General features: G+C 35.2%; 1 protein-coding gene across 4 annotated transcripts in view; it reads right to left on the bottom strand.

Moving 5' to 3' along the window:
* The window catches only part of Magi2 (membrane associated guanylate kinase, WW and PDZ domain containing 2), a 1,319,799-nt gene that overhangs the window by 974,494 nt on the left and 330,681 nt on the right, over positions 1-14,624 (bottom strand). The gene's annotated exons all lie outside the window — the stretch shown is intronic.

Genomic DNA, 14,624 nt, shown 5'->3' on the forward strand with positions numbered 1-14,624 from the left:
ATTGATATACTTGGTAAAAATCGAGCTTTTACACATACTGTGAGATTCTTACAACTAAATCCATATCTGGTTTCCAGATTATGGGTAAAGGGAATGATAGATTGCATCCTCATTTATGCAAACCCCAATATTTGCCAAAAACATCCCCAGCTGCTAAAATGGTCTCAATCTTACCATTTCTCTCTCCAGTTCAACAAATCCTTTGGCCATTTCAATTTAAAAACCATGTAATTTGCATTTCCAATTGAATTTTTCAAATGTTCAAAGGCATAGTCATTATTATTATTAAGGACACAAATATGACTGTACACAATCTTTGTGGTTGAGAATATACATAAGCTTATAAAAGGTAGACAAGGAACTCTCTATAAGGCATTATAACTAAATCTTCATCCCCAATAGTCTCACTTGAGAGTTAGGGACAACATGACAAAAACAGCTGCAGGCAGACTCAAGTAACTCAACACTGGCCATAAACACCTAAGAACCCAATCACCCTTGGCCTCAGTCTTGGTAGAAAGCTGGGCTTTCTGTAAAATTTACCAATCCAAAGGATAATATTAAGTAAATAACAATTAGTAAGTGTCCCACATTTTCTTCCATCCAATCTTCTAATTTTTATTTGTTGTGTTTATTGTGGGGCTTGAGCTCTGGTCCAAGGTATTGTCTCTGAGCTTTTATGTTCAAGGTTAGCTCTTTACTACTTGAGCCAAAGCTCCACTTTTGGATTTTTTGGTAGTCTCATTGACTTTCTTGCCTGGGCTGGCTTTAAACCATGATCTTCAGATCTAGATGTGAGCCAATGGCACCTTTTGCTTATTTGTATTATTTTCCAGAAAAATGAATTTCCTCATGGGAATTCTTGGATTTTAGTCACTGTCTATAGAAAAGTAATTGTTGGATAGATTCCCTAACTGTAAATGTTAATGATTAGTAGTTATGCAAAGTTCTGCAATTGCCCCTGGTAGGTTTACTATAAGGGAATAATTATCCTTGAAGATGTTTCTTGTGAGGAAAAGAGAGTAATCTTCTCTATAAATATTTGCTGTGCAATTCTATTCTCTGAACACCTGGTCATCTTTCAACCACTATTTTCCTTCAAATAAACAAACAAAAAAGTAATTTCTATTCTAAAACATTGATCATGTTTCTAAAGCATTTGGAATATAAAGAAATGGAAATCTATCAACACTAATGTAATTCAGTTCATATAATTGTGGAGCTGTTGCTTAAGGTAATTAAAAATTATGGCTTATCTGACATAAGCAAAAAATCTGCTTTGTGTTATATATTAATCTTTAACAGACAAACACTATTAATATTATTGGTATTCTCTTAATAATAAAATGTAGAATACTAATAAATGAGCTTTTATGTATTCTTTCTAAATACAGGTACAGGCATAATCAATTCCCAAAGGATTATTCTCATCAAAACCACAGAAACATAGATCCCATGGTTTCCCTCATTTGTAATAATTAGTTTATATCTAGGATAGTCATAGCAGATGAGCCGAGTAGTTCAATAGCTATGTACATGTGACCATATAAGATGATACTAAGCGAAATGAACTCCAAGACATGGAAACAAGAGGTTTTCCTTTGTTGTATTTTATTCCCATAGTTTATCCCCTGTTGTCACTGTAAATATAGATTTTGGTACCCTGGATATTATATATATATATTTATCTGAATTAGGGAAGGGAAGGAAACAACAAAATGTTGAGACAAAGGACAAAGGGATATTCACAAACAATATATTGGAAATGAATTGAACAACTTGGGGGAAGGATGTAGGGAGGGAAAGTGGGAGAGAAATGTGAGGGGGTAACAATTTGGATACGAAATGTACTCACTACCTTACGTATGTAACCATAACACCTCTGTACATCACCTTGACAATAAAATTAAATTAAAAAAAAATACAATGTGCAGTATAGTTTACTCAAAGATGGTTAGAATATTTAAAATACATTTAACAGAATATATATCTGCTTATATTTTAAATTTTTACTGTTAAAAATATTGATTTAAAAAATTAAGACAACTTTTTCCTTCCTAGTGGAAAATTCTTGATAGTGAGTCCCTAAAAACAATCTGTTTAAATAGGGTTACAGGTGGACCCATTACAACAATGAGATGTACAAGACGTTATGTCAAAAAACGAACTTTACAACTTTGGTGGGGTGTAGGACGTTGGGGGGGTGGAGGTGGTAGGGAGGTGTGGGGGTGGGGGGGTGGAGAGGGGAAGGGATGGTATGGGGGAACAAAGGAGGAGGCAACAATGCTTGATAAGAAATGTACTATCTAGCCCATGTAATTATAATCCTCTGTATGGTATTTTCATAAATAATAATTAAAAAAAGAAAGTGAGTCCCTAGTCTGCAGGTTATATGCATATTTTTCTGTTGGCTTTCAGGAAAGCATTTAAATAAAAATAACTTGGTAAATAACATTTGGTTTTAAGTTAGGATAATATAAAATTATATCATTGTAACTACTTAAAAAAAAACAAACCCAGAAGTGGCACTGTGGCTGAAAGTAGTAGAGCGCTAGTCTTGAGCAAAAAGTGCTCAGAGACAGTGCCCAGGCCCCATGTTCAAGCCCTACAAACCACAAAAAAAGAAAGGCTAATCCTTACATTCAGTGTATATGTATAAAAACATAACCAGATAAATGAGATGGGTGAGGTTGGGGGAGATGGGGAAAATGATGAAAGGGGTGGCATGGATCAGTATGCATTGTATTCATAAACGGACAAGCTGAATTGAAGTCTTTTTGTATACCTATTGAAGGATAATAAATAAATAGGCCACTCCATATATATAGTAATTGAACACATACATGCATCTAGCAATAGAGTTTCAAAATAAACGATTCAAAAACTAGCAAAGTTGAACCAAGAAACTGACAGCTGAAAATAGTTGCACATTTCAACATCTCCCTTTCAGTGGTGAGTGTAACCATCACAAAGAATATCAACAGGAAAGTAAAGTATTTGAACACTAAACCAACTAACACATGATGTCCAACAACAGAAAAATCTTTTTGAAATCCTCACAGAGCACTTTTCTACTTTAAATCCAATAATTGACCACAAAATAAACTCCAATAAATTTAAAGATATTACATTTTATAAAAATCTATTATCTCCAAAAATAGTTAAATTATACCATAAAATTATGTCATTGTAAAGACACCATACATTTTGTAATATATGTGTGCATGTGTGTGTGTGTGTGTGTGTGTGTGTGTATGTGTGTGTGTATACTCAAAGGATTCACTATAAGAACTGCCAATCAGAAACAAGCAGAAACGGTTAGATAAGTTGATGTTAGATGAAGTGAACCCCAAGATAAGGATTCAAATGTTTTTTCTTTCTTGAGATTTTTTCTAACATATTTAAAAGAGGATTTCTTTGTTGCTTTGTATGTCCCTCCCCACGGTGTAACCCCTATTTTCACTGTATTTGATGTTGGTATAATTTGGGGAGGTGAAGGGCAAAAACAAATTGTTTAAATGGGGATACAGGTGGACCCATTGCAACAATGAGATGTACAAGTCGTTATGTCGAAAAACGAACTTTACAATTTTGGCGGGGGGGGGGGGTGGCGGATGGGGGGGAGCAGTGTGGGGATGGGGCGGGGAGATGGGAAGGAATGGGAAGGGGAAACAAAGGAGGAGGCAACAATGTTTAATAAGACTCATTACCTTGCCCATGTAATTGTAACCCCTCTGTATGGTATTTACAATAAAAAAAAAAAAAGAAGCAAGGGGCTGGGAAGATGGCTCAGTGGTAGAGCGCTTGCCTTGCATGCATGAGGCCCTGGGTTCAATTCCTCAGCACCACATAAGCAAAAAGAAAAAAGCCGGAAGTGGCGCTGTGGCTCAAGTGGTAGAGCACTAGCCTTGAGCTGAAGAGCTGAGGGACAGCACCCAGGCCCAGAGTTCAGGCCCCACGACCGGACCCAAAAAAAAAAAAAAAAAAAAAAAAAAAGAAGCAAATAGCCAGCTCATGCTTTCGTAGCCATTAAAAACCACAATATAAAGTCTGCCAAGCCAATACACTAAGATGAATTAAAATAATAAACCCTCAAATTACAAGGAACTATGCAATTCAGACTAGAAAATAAGTAAAGGAAAGCAAGCAGGTATCTTTATTCCTATCTTCAGAGTCCATGCTGAAGTATAGCAATTGACTTGAAAATTATCACCTTGTTAGTCAAAGTGAGATTAGACTCAATGTTCCTCTTGCATATTTAATCCCTAAGTGATTGTGGATTAATAATTTTAGTGTCAGATAATTAGTTGAATTCAACATGGCCTGGGATATCAAGGATATTTTAACTCTGTCTCTCTTGATTGTGGCTCCCTCATTTGTAACAACTAGAATATACCTGTATGGGTTATAAGTAAAGCCAATGGATAGTAAAAGACAAAATATTACACTTGGACATGAGTAATTAAACTGGTAATTAATATACTCACAGTATATATACTGCAAGTATATATACTCACAGTAATTGAATATACTTACAGTAGTTTAATACTCACACAGTGAAAACAAAGGAGGATATTCTTAGAAGAAGGGCCCAATGGCTATGTGCATATGATCCTATAGAATGGCACTTATTGAACTTAACACCAAGAAATGGAAATAAGAATTTTTTTCATTGAACTGTTTGCAGTTTTTTCCTTTTTATTTGGTTTATTTCTTTTGTCACAGCTTCACTGCTTTTGATCTCTGTACCCTTTCTCTTCTATATAAGTTTATCTTATTTGGGGAGGAGAAGGGGAAGCACAGAAATGGTGGGATAAAGGGTGAGTCAATTCAGCAGTGATACTCATTAGACACTATGTTGGAAATGAGCTATACAAGAGAGGAAAAACTGGGAGAGAATGAGGGAAGGGTTGACACTGTTCAAAAATAAAGGTGCTCATTACCTGATTTATGTAGCTGTAACCCCTCTGTACATCACCTTACGACTTTGGGGAGGGGGGTAGGAGGGCAGGGATGGTAAGGGGAAACATAGGAGGAGGCAACAATACCTGATAAGAAATGTGCTCATTTCCTTGCTCATGTAATTGTAACCCCTCTGCACGGTATTTTTACAATAAAAAACTTATTAATAAAAAATAAAAAATAAAACCATTAATCAGTTTATGTGATAGCAGCCAGTTAATGATCAGTCTCTCATCCCTGAAACTAGGAACTCTGTGCAAATGTGCAAATGTTATATTTGGGGACAAATGTCCCATAGAAAACCAACAAAACCATGCAAAATCCTAGAAAATAAAGATATGGATAAAGTATTCCAACTGCAAGAATAAAGTACAAACCAAGGGATGAATATAATGACTGTCAGGGAAGACTATAACATTGAGGAATCCTCATCAGAAACATAAACTTAAAAAGCTAATTTGAACAAATAGAGCAGTTTCAGAAAATCAGATCTGAAAATTACAATGTCAACCTCATGTCACTCCTTAGGCAACATGCTTGGCTTTCACTCATGTAGGTTTTCACTGTCAAGTAAAGATTAAACTTTCTCTAATCCAAGATAAAATTGTACATTTTGACACTTAAACTTTTTTTTGACATTTGGTCAGAGGTGGAAATCCAGCCAACCATGATTTTTTGACAGAATGACAGCAAGAGGCTAGGCAACTTCTCTCCTCTTTCTTTAGGAGCAACTAGTATAATAACTGAAACACATTCCCTAAGGTGTGCTGCACAGAAGTAAATAGCTAAGATGTGAGAAGGAAACAAAACAATACAAACAACAATGACAATAAGCAGTTATTGCTATTAAGTCAGTTGTTAATTATTATGTAAAATCAAATTGAAAACTGTATTTAAAAGTTACTCTATCCTAATTGTACTGTGGCTCTTAAAATCCTAGTTTTATGTGGAATATTGTAGCGTTTCATATCCCAGCAATGCATGTTGGAAATTGTTTTCTTAAAGAAAGGATGTGGTCATGTGCCCAATCACAGTCCTGACATTTGCCCTGTAGACATAGACTGTCTAGTTGGATTAAAAAGCAAGATCCTTCTATCTGCTGCCTTCAAGAATCACACCTTGCCCATAAAAAGAAACACATTTTGAAAGTGAAAATCTGGAATAAAATCTACCAAGCAAATGGCCCCCATAAACAGGTGGGAGTTGCAATCCTAATATCAAATCAAATATACTTCAAATTAAAATTAGTGAGAAGAGATAAAGAAGGTCACTACATACTAATTAAGGTATCTGTCCTTCAGAAGGATATTACAATTCTAAATATCTATTCACCAAACAATGGAGAACCCAAATTTTTTCCAAGAAACACTACTTTCCCTCAAATCTCACATAGTTCCAAAGACATTAGTTGTTGGGGACTTTAACACAACACTATCCCCACTAGACAGATCAACTTAGCAAAAACTCAACAGAGAAACTGCAGATCTAAACAACTCATAGATCAACTAGATTTAACAGACATGTACCAAATATTTCACCCAGCAGCATTAGAATACACGTTTTTCTCAGCAGCACACAGAACATTTTCCAAAATAGACCACATTTTAGATCACAAAATAAAACTTGTCCAAATTCAGAAACATTGAAGTTATGCCTTGCATTCTCTCTGACCACAAGGGAATAAAATTAGAACTCAACACCAAAAGCCACCAAAGAAAGTCCAGTAACAAATGGAGGCTGAACAACACACTGTTGAATCACCAGTGGGTCATGGAAGAGATTAGAAAGGAAATTCAAATGTTCATGATATTTAACAAAAATGAAAACACAAATTACCAGCTCCTCTGGGACATAGCAAAGGCAGTACTCAGAGGCAAGTTTATGCCTCTGAGTACCTACATCAACAAATTGGAGAGATCTGGCACCAACAATTCAATGAGACATCTGAACCTTCTTGAAAAAGAGCAGCAAGCTAAACCCCAATCCAATAGACAGAAATAATTAAAATTAAATCAGAATTAAATGAATTAGACTCCAAAAAAGCATAGAAAGTATCAACAAAACCAAGAGTTGGTTCTTTGAAAAAATTAATAAAATTGATAGACTCTTAGCAAATCTTATCAGAAAAAGAAGAGAACACACCCAAATAAACAAACTCAGAAATGAGAATGGAAACATCACCACAGAAACAACCAAGATTCAGAACATTATAAGGGAATACTTCTCAAACCTTGATGCTAATAAGTTTGAGAACCTGGAAGAAATGGACCTTTTCCTAGCAAATATCAATATGCCAAAACTAAACCAAGATGAGTTAAACCATCTTAACAGGCCCATATCAAGCACTGAAATAGAAACAGCAAGAAGAGACCTTCCATCTAAGAAAAGCCCAAGAATAGATGGATTTACAGCGGAATTCTACAAGGCCTTCAAAGCAGAGCTCACACTCCTCAAACTCTTCAATGAAATTGAAAGAGAAAGTTAACTACCAAACTCTTACTATGAAGCCATCATAACACTCATCACCAAACCAGGCAGACTCATCAAAGAAAAAGAACTATAGACCCATTTCTTTGATGAACATCGATGCAAAAGTTCTCAACAAAATTTTGGCCAATACACTTCAACAATTCATCCAAAAATCATATACCACGATCAAACAGGATTCATTTCAGGGATGCAAAGCTGGTTCAATATACACAAATCAATTAATATAATTCAGCACATCAAAAAGAGCAAGGTTAAGAACCACATGGTTATCTCAATAGATGCAGAAAAAGCATTTGACAGGATCCAACACCCCTTTATGATGAAGGTTCTGGAAAAATTAGGAATCCATGGAACATTCCTCAATACAATAAAGGCTGTATATGAGAAACCTACAGCCAGCATTATACTTAATGGTGAAAAACTAAAGCCATTTCCTCTTAACTCAGGAACAAGACAAGGATGTCCACTCTCTCCACCTCTCTTCAATTTAGTATTAGAATGCCTAGCTACAGCAATAAGACAAGATGCAAACATGAAAAGGAATCCAAATAGGGAAAAATAAAGTAAAACTCTCCCTCTTTGCAGATGAGATAATCTTGTATTTAAAGAATCCCACAGACTCCACTCCCAAATTACTCCAGCTGATTCAAAACTTTGGCAACGTAGCAGGGTATAAAATCAACTCTCAAAAATCAATGGCTTTTCTGTATGCCAACAATGAGAAGAGCATGGCTGATACCAGAAAAGCAACTTCATTCGTAATAGCCCCACAAAAAATAAAATACCTAGGAATTAACTTAACCAAAAAAGTGAAGGACCTCTATGATGGCAACTTTAAAAACTTGAAAAAGGAAATCAAAACAGAACTTTGAAAGTGGAAAAACCTCCCATGCTCCTGGAGTGGGAGGAATAACATTGAGAAAATGGCAATACTGCTGAAGGCTATCTACAAATTCAATGCGATGTCTATCAATATTTCAACTTCATTCTTCAAGGAAATAGAAGAGGCAATCCAGAAATTCCTATGGAACAATAAAAGACCCCGAATAGCAAAAACGATCCTTAACAGAAAGAACAGTGCTGGAGGAATATCAATATCAAACTATACCACAAAGCCATAGTAATCAAAACAACTTAGTACTTGCACAAGAACAGACCTCAGGACCAATGGAATAGAATTGAAAATTCAGCAATGAACCCACAGATCTATAGCCATCTAATCTTTAATAAGGGAGCTAAAAAAATAGAATGGAAGAAATACAGCCTCTTCAGTAAATGGTGCTAGCAAAATTGGTTAATCACATGTAGAAAGCTAAAGCTAGATCCTTATATATCATCCTGCACCAGAATCAACTCCAAATGGATCAAGGACCTTGGAGTCAAAGCAAACACCTTAAAAACATTACAGGACAGAATAGGAGAAACCCTAGAAATTTTCTTAATAGAGACCCAGAAACACAAAAAATCAAAGAAAGGTTGGACAAATGGGATTGCATGAAGTTGCAAAGCTACTGCATGGCAAAGGACATAGCTAACAAGATCAATAGAAAGCCCACGGATTGGGAGAAGATCTTCACTAGCCATACAATGGACAAAAGTTCATATCTAAAATATAAATGGAATTCAAAAAATTAATTCCCTCAACAACAAATCCTCAAAGAAACTACTGCCAGTATTTAAGTGGGCTAATGCCTAACAGAGAAACTTCTCTGAAGAGGAAATAAGAATGGCCATTAGACACATGAAGAAATGCTCAATCTCTCTAGCCAGAAAAGAAATGCAAATCAAAACAGCATTGAGATTCCACCTCATCCCAGTTAGAATGGCTATAATCACAAACTCTAATAACAACAGATGCTGGAGGGGATGTGGACAGAAGTGAACCCTACTGGATTGTTGGTGGGAGTGTAAACTTGTTCAACCATTTTGGAAAGTAGTAGGGAAGTTCCTCAAAAGACTCCACATAGAGCTCCCCTATGACCCAGCAATCCCACTTTTGGGCATTTACCCAAATGATCACAAACAAGACCATACTAAAGCTACAAGCACAATTATGTTTATTGCAGCATTATTTAACATAGGTAAGATATGGAAGCAACCCAGATGCCCCTCAGTAAATGAATGGATCAAGAAAATGTGGTATATATACACAATGGAATTCTATGCCACCTTCAGAAAGAGTGACATTGTCCCATTTGTTAGGAAATGGAAAGATTTGGAAAAAAGTATATTAAATAAAGTAAGCCAAGTCCCATGGTTTCCCTTATTTACAATAACTAGTATATGTCTGACACAAGTGGAAAAGATCATATAAGATGATGTTAGATGAAATGAAACCCAAGATAAGGACACAAGTGTTTTTTTTCTTTCTTGCTATTTTTTTCTAACATATTTATAAGGTGTTTTTTTTTTGTTGTTGTTGCTTTGTGTGTCCCTCCACCACGGTATAACCCCTGTTTTCATTGTATTTGATGTTTGTATAATTTGGGGAGGGGAAGGCAAAAAAACAAATTGTTTAAATATGGATACAGGTGGACCCATTGCAACAATGAGATGTACAAAATGCTATATCGAAAATGAACTTTACAACTTTGGGGGGGGGGTGGAGTGTAGTCATGGAGATCGGAGGGCAGGGATGGTAGGGGAAAAACGAAGGAGGAGGCAACAACGCTGGATAAAAAATGCACTCATTACCTTGTTTATGTAATAAAAGTTTTTATTGTGAAACTACCGTACAGAGGAGTTACAGTTACATAAGCAAAGTAATGAGTACATTTTTTATCCAGCATTGTTGCCTCCTCCTTTGTTTTTCCCCTACCATCCTTTTCCTCCCACCTCCATGACTACTCCCCCCTCCTCCACTCTTGCCTAAATTGTGAAGTTCGTCTTTCAACATAGTGTATTTTACATCTCATTGTTACAATGGGTCAACCTGTATCCCTATTTAAACATTTTGTTTTTCCCTTCCCCTCCCCAAATTATACCAACATCAAATACACTGAAAACAGGGGTTATACCATGGGGGAGGGACATACAAAGCAACAAAGAAATATCTTATATATATGTTAGAAACAATAGCAAGAAAGAAAAAAAACACTTGTGTCCTTATCTTGGGGTTCATTTCACCTTACATCATATTATCTGATCTTTTTGCTTGTATTAGACATATACTAGTTATTACACATAAGGGAAGCCATGAGACCTATCTTTTTTGGGCCTGGCTTACTTTACTTAATATACTTTTTTCCAAATCTTTCCATTTCCTAACAAGTGGGGCAATGTCACTCTTTCTGAAGGAGGCATAGAATTCCATTGTGTATATATACCACATTTTCTTGATCCATTCATCTACTGAGGGGCATCTGGGTTGCTTCCATATCTTACCTATGTTAAATAATGCTGCAGTAAACATAGTTGTGCTGGTAGCTTTAGTATGGTCTTGTTTGTGATCATTTGAGTAAATGCCCCAAAGTGGGATTGCTGGGTCATAGGAGAGCTCTATGTGGAGTCTTTTGAGGAACTTCCCTACTACTTTCCAAAATGGTTGAACAAGTTTACACTCCCACCAACAATCCAGTAGGGTTCACTTCTGTCCACATCCCCTCCAGCATCTGTTGTTATTAGAGTTTGTGATTATAGCCATTCTAACTGGGATGAGGTGGAATCTCAATGCTGTTTTGATTTGCATTTCTTTTCTGGCTAGAGAGGTTGAGCATTTCTTCATGTGTCTATTGGCCATTATTATTTCCTCTTCATAGAAGTTTCTCCTTAAGTCTTTAGTTTACTTATTTATCGGGCAGTGGCTCAGTAGTATAGTGCTTGCCCCTCATACATGAGGCCCTGGGTTTGATTTGCATTTCTTTTCTGGCTAGAGAGGTTGAGCATTTCTTCATGTGTCTATTGGCCATTATTATTTCCTCTTCATAAAAGTTTCTCCTTAAGTCTTTAGTTTACTTATTTATCGGGCAGTGGCTCAGTAGTTTAGTGCTTGCCCCTCATACATGAGGCCCTGGGTTCGATTCCACAGTATGACATAAACAGAAAAAGCTGGAAGTGTTGCTTTGGCTCAAGTGATAGAGTGCTAGCATAGTACTGAAGAGCTCAGGGACAGGCCAAAGCCTAAAATTCAAGCCCCACAACCAAAAAAAATATCATGCCTTAGATAAAAATAACTTATGACACAGACACTTCACCAAAATGATTAATGAATGGTCAAGATAGTAAACATCACTTGCCATTAGGGAAGAAAGAAAAAAAGAAAGCCACAGTGAAATGCCACAACATACCAATCAAAGTGACTAAAATTTAAACACACACACACACACACACACACACACACACACACACACACACACACACACACACACACACACAAACAACCTGGGACTCTGAAATACTGGCAAGGATCTAGAGTACCTGGAACTCTCATGTTTTTCTGGGAGTATAGAATGTCACAACTTGCTTTGGAAACTTTTGGTGCATTCATTTACTATATAACCTAGCAGTTTTGCTTTTTGTTATTTACCCTGGCAGAAAAAAGCAAAACAAAACAGAAAAAATAACCTCAGATCTTTCAAAATACGAGTACCTGAATGTTCATAGCAACTCTGTCCTTAATATCCCCAAACTGAAAAAACCCAAGTATGAATCATGAGAATAATGCTTACAGGATTTGTGTTAATGTATGTAAATACTTTGAAGATAAACTATCTTGCTCAGCAGATTCGGTGTGTTTATGGCAGTTATGTGTTTTATAGAATGGTAGTTGAGGGTTTCTATTTATATTTTAGAAGGGAAAAGACATTTTGTTTTCTTTGTAAATTAAACCAAGATCTTAGAACTTCACAAACTACTCATTTTGAATGAAATGTACATAAAGAAAATAAAGAATTAGACAAGCTTCCATTATTACATTTGGGAACATGAATGACAGGTACCCACAGACGAGCTTAATGTTTACTGAGAATTAAGTCTTATGATTCACCATGTAACTATTTAATATATTGATCAGACCATTGAAACATAAAAGTGTACATTTATTTTTACCATAAAATTATGTAAGTTAAATGCAATATAAAGATGTTAAATTATTGCTCATTAAATTTAGAGAAAACAAGAGAGAGATAAAATGATAAGCACTACATCTACACAAAAGGGAACCCAAATGTTTACAATAATTTGGAAAAATACAAAATAATAATAGGATCTAGTTCTTCAACTTTTGCTCCAATATTACTGAAATGTAAAAGCAACAAGCAACATTTTGCTTTAACAAAAGGAGAGAAACGCATAAATATAAAACAAGTGATATCCTTAGGGCATATGTTGTGTTGATAATTAAACAATCCAGAGTTCTATGAAGTAGTATAGGCATATAAAATCCAATATGTATCACATGACTAGAACTAGGATTTTTACATTTATTTTATATTTATCTAGAATTTCATTAAGTAATCAAATCCCTCTTAATCCCTGATTACAAGAGATTCTAATGAAATTAATTACCTAAACTTCATCAAAATGCCTTTTCCACATGTTAGGGTACATTGTTCATTCTGCATCAGAACAGCCTCTTATGGTGAGTAGGATGGTGACTCTATATATTCTAGATGCTGTGGAAACAGAATTTTTAAAATTTAACAGCAATAAACTCTTCTCTACAGTTGTCTGGACTATGGATATGTAAGTGTCCCATTATGAGGACGTGTTAGTAGAGCTATCTAAGCATAAACTGAAATGCTGTGTGAACATGAGTTTTGGAACTTGTTTGGTATGCCCTTTACTTAAAAGGATGGAATGTGTGTCACTGAAATAGACTTGGAAAAGGTACTGTTCTTAGCCCTTCCTTTGTGATTTCATTAATTGTGAGTTAATTGATAAACACCACCATCTAAAACCTGCTGTTTCTACTCGTGATATTGGAGCAGAGTAGTAAAATATCACAGCAAAATGTACATAATATAGGTAAACTCTTGGGAAACATATTAATTTTTTTTCACTACTTAGGCCCTGAAACAACTGATAAAGAAGTTTTTCAAGACTGGGTGGTAGAATGGTAGAATGCCTGCTTAACAAATTTCAGGGCCTGAGTTTAAACCCAGTACCACAAATAAAAAGAAAAAACAATGCAGAAATAACACCCCTGCACACACCAGCAGTTTCTGAGGACTAAATCTTTTTGTGTGGATAGTACCTGCCTTGTTACTTCTGCAATTAAAAAAATATTGTAAAGGTGAATTACAGAGAGTTTACAGTCCCATAAGTAAGGTAATAAATACACCGGCAAATTTTAATTCAGAAAATAGAGTTATTTTTCTCTTTTTTACTAAAAGCTTCATGGTTGAACTTTTTTTTTTTGGCTAGTGCATTTTAGCTTTAGACTTACCACATACACTATTTAAAATATAAATATGGTATAAATGAGGATGGAATTATAGCTCTTGCTGTAAATACATGAAGTTTGGTTTTGATCCCAGGACCGGCAAAGTAGTTTTTTGAATAAGTTAATAAATATTTCAGATAAATTTTTAGTCTAAAAATGTCTGTGCTTTGATTTTGTACCATGCAATTAGCCTTAGTTTTTATTGTTTTATACTAGTAGAAGATACTAATGTTTCATAATTCTCCAAAGGGAATTTTGTTGTCACTTTATACTTTCTAATTTGTATTGTCAGGAAAATGAGATTATCAAGACAAAAATGAACATTTTTCAAAATACAGTTTAACAAAGAATATTCTGTTCCTATATTCCTAGACAAATCAGCATTGATAGCTTCCAGATGATTGTTTTATAAAAGTCCATAGAAGCAACCTACTCAACCTCTAGGGAAATTATTCCTTTCATAATTTTTCATCTTTTCATCTAAAGAAAAAAGAACATTGGAGGATAGGGAAAACTAATGTGATGATTAAAACTGAATAAACTGAAAATTAGAAAATTCAGTTTATTTCAATATTAAATATGTAATGTAAATATCATCATGCATCAAATACTCCTAAAAATCAATGACTAACTAATAAGGCTTTATCACCCCTGTCATCAAAGAGCTCACAGTTCAGCAAGGAGCAAGACATGTAATCAAATTTAGAAAATAAAGTGACAAACTCAATAACCTAAGTGTGTTTGATGAAAGCTAGTGAGAGAATTTTCAAGCAACACCAGAATATAGTCT

This window comes from Dipodomys merriami, unplaced genomic scaffold (assembly GCF_024711535.1).
Source record: "Dipodomys merriami isolate MVZ:Mamm:240054 unplaced genomic scaffold, mDipMer1.0.p SCAF_5, whole genome shotgun sequence".
Taxonomy (NCBI): domain Eukaryota; kingdom Metazoa; phylum Chordata; class Mammalia; order Rodentia; family Heteromyidae; genus Dipodomys; species Dipodomys merriami.